Source organism: Tachysurus fulvidraco, chromosome 15 (genome assembly GCF_022655615.1).
Source record: "Tachysurus fulvidraco isolate hzauxx_2018 chromosome 15, HZAU_PFXX_2.0, whole genome shotgun sequence".
NCBI lineage: Eukaryota > Metazoa > Chordata > Actinopteri > Siluriformes > Bagridae > Tachysurus > Tachysurus fulvidraco.
The window spans coordinates 22,728,719-22,731,905 of record NC_062532.1 but is presented as its reverse complement, the minus strand read 5'-3'; the positions used below and the strand labels follow the sequence as shown (position 1 = coordinate 22,731,905).

Genomic DNA, 3,187 nt, shown 5'->3' with positions numbered 1-3,187 from the left:
TACGGCTAAGTACGGTGACCCATATTTAGAATTTGTTCTCTGCATTTAAAGTGCACACACACACACACAGTGAACACACACCCGGAGCAGTGGGCAGCCATTTTTATGCTGCGGTGCCCAGGGAGCAGTTGGGGGGTTTGGTGCCTTGCTCAAGGGCACCTCAGTCATGGCCGGCCCGAGACTCGAAACCACAACCTTTTTGGTTACGAATCAGACTCTCTAACCATTCGGCCACGACTGCCCCAGTGATGCGGGGATAAAATAGACCCAAATGCAGGATAGCTAAAAGAAAACAGGGTGTATTAACTTTAAAAAAAACCCACGAAACAGGACAAAGACAACAGCAGACACGACTAGAACACGACAACAGGAGACGACAGGATTCCGTGCTGCTCAAGGCAATGCAGCTCAACTAAATACTAATAACAATTAGACACATGAGGAACAGGTGTGCAGAGACGGGGAGGAAGAGACAAGGGCGGGGCAGACACGTGACAAAACATAAACAAATGCACGTGGCCAAAGTCCGGGCCGAGTCCTGACACTTACTGAAGGTCAGAATAAATTTACCTAATGCAGGAGGCGGAGCTTTCTGGATCGAGACGTAAGGATCGATAGGTGAGTAGAGACGCCTCTTGTTCTGAAAGGATGGATGTTTGCTGGTGTTTTGTTTCTTCTGGGGTGCTACAGAAAAACATCCGTATTTAAATTCTGTCTGAAAAAAAAGCAAAAACTAACACACCATAAAAGGTTCTTTAATTGTGTCTGACCCACCCAAGAACCTTTAACTGTGCTGTATAGAACAGCAATTCTTTTTTTTTTACAAAAAGCTAATAGTTTTAAGTCTCAAAATCCAGCGACCTACTGTACCTTTCTGTGCAAATGCATTCCTTAAGGGTTCCATATAGTCCCAGAATCCGTGGGTCTTTAATATAACTGCAAACTCGTATGTTTTTGGTCTGAAAAAAAAAGAGTAATGTATACAGACGTCTTCTTGTGAAAAACCTTGAACATAATAGCGGCTTATAGCTGCTTTATCGTAAGCCAGAAATAGTTTTGCGCCGACTTTCCGTGACATTCATGTAACCGTAAACAGATAAAAAGTTATGTCATGTCATAAATACAATAATAATGCTGCGAGTTAATAAGAACAAAACATTTCCACTTCTTCCAGAATCGCTGACTGACGCTTTAACGTTCGGAATTCGTACCGAAGCTTTAATGCCTCTTATTTAATCCACATATCTGTACTTTGAAGTAAATAATCATCAGGTGTCGCATGTTCATGCTCCATATGTCTTCGAGCTGATGTTTCAGAGAGCGTCTTATGGTCCCGTAAGCTCTCGCAACTTGCATCTGTTCTCCAGTGTATGCATATGTTATTCTACAGAAGAGTAAAGCTGGTGATCATCATCCTCATCATCATCATCTGTGTTCCATATGACCTGCCGCTATGGAGCAAAGACAGAGCAAGTAAAAAAGAAAGGGGGGGGAGTGAGTGAGAGAGAGAGAGATAGAGAGAGAGAGAGAGAGAGAGAGAGAGAGAGAGAGAGAGAGAGAGAGAGAGAGAGAGAGAGAGAGAGAGAGAGAGAGGAGGGGTTTCAGTTGAGAAATCGAGCAAGGGAGCGCGAGAGAGAGAGAGAGAGAGAGAGAGAGAGAGAGAGAGAGAGAGAGAGAGAGAGAGAGAGAGAGAGAGAGAGAGAGAGAGACAGAAAGAAACAGGACAGTGAGGATGGAGGATGCTGGTCATGAACTCGCTCTCTTTTTCTCTGTGATGGAAGGATTTTTGCTCTCAAGAAGCTGATCATTATTAAGGTAAGAGCGCGGATCACTTCACATCTGCCGATTTCTAAAGCTGGATTTTTTTTCTGTGTCTCATTCAGACATTGTTTTTCTTAAACGATGATGACGATGATGATGGTGATGGTGGTGATGATGATGATGATGATGATGATGATGATGATGATGATGATTATTTAGTGCAGATCAGATAGGGCGAGCGCGTGGACTTGCCTGTGAATTGGACGCAGACTTATTTTTTTTAATGCGTGCTCGGTTTCCAAGAAGATTTTTAATTCCTAGGAAAAAAAACCCTGCGCATTTGCGTCGCAAACATGCCTCAGTAACGCAGATTCAAATCATGACACACACACGCACACACACGCACACACACACGCACATTTACTGCTGCTTTCCTGAGATTTTCTGCAATAACGGAGCGCGATGTCTGCAGGAGAAAAAGGTTTTCTCACTTTGTTCAAAATGGGAAATTATTCGCCCTGGCGCGCGCGCGCCTCTCACGTACGCGTGGATAAAGCGTTGCAGAAAAAATGCACGTTAATAAACAGCGTGTCTCTTATACACTGCGTGTGTGTGTGCGTGTGTGTGTGTGTGTGTGCGTGCGTGCGTGTGCGCGCGCAAATTATTCGTGCAATGAAGCAAAGATCTGATTTCACTGACACGCATTTTAATCGACTTTTTTTCCTGCAGCATTGTGCATTCTGAAACATGCAGATGTTCCAGCTGTGCATGCCGTGCCATGGTGATGTGATGTGATGTGATGAGATGAGATGTGATGTGTGTCACACTGCTGCACCATGGCTGCACATCGCTGGTCTTGTTGTCTAGACTTAAACTTCCCCAAAGGAAGGATGGTGGTCAGGTGTTTAAAGTACAATGTGTTTTATTGCGTTTTCACCTGTTGTTGCTTCGGCTGCTGCTGATGATATGCAAGGTTTCTTTTTGTTTGTTTGTTTGTTTGTTTGTTTGTTTGTTTGTTTGTTTGTTCAGTTGGTTTTGTGCTGGGGTTGAGCTTTTACTTCTTATGCATCTCTCGAACCTGACCTGAACGTTTAATCAAAGGTTCCTAATTATTAGCCTGTGATGTGGATCCAGCTGGAGGTGACAGAGCATCAGAACAGATTTCGGTTCCCGAGGAACGGATCAAGGAACCTTCAGGGTGCATGTTCTCAAGAGGCCATCTTACTTTGAAGCTGTTTGGTATCCAGTGTAGCATGTGGAGATCCTATGTGGTGTGTTTTGCTTTGTGTGTTGATTGCTGCAGGAGGATGGAGATCTTCATTAGGAGGTCAGATGTCCACTCCTATAGGTCAGTGTGTTTCTGTTAGTCGGTTTGGTGTTTTTTAGCTGTCACTTCCTCACCAGACTTCTTCACTTCTTTAGGAGG

At 44.1% G+C, this 3,187-nt stretch overlaps 1 protein-coding gene across 1 annotated transcript in view; it reads left to right on the top strand.

Annotated features, from left to right (window-relative positions):
* Nucleotides 1–1,689: 1,689 nt before the first annotated feature.
* lrrc4ba (leucine rich repeat containing 4Ba) overlaps nucleotides 1,690–3,187 on the top strand; it is a 41,492-nt gene continuing 39,994 nt past the window's right edge. The window contains exon 1 of the mRNA XM_027132560.2: nucleotides 1,690–1,815. The gene's annotated coding sequence lies outside the window, so the exon portion shown is untranslated. The remainder of the gene's footprint in view (nucleotides 1,816–3,187) is intronic.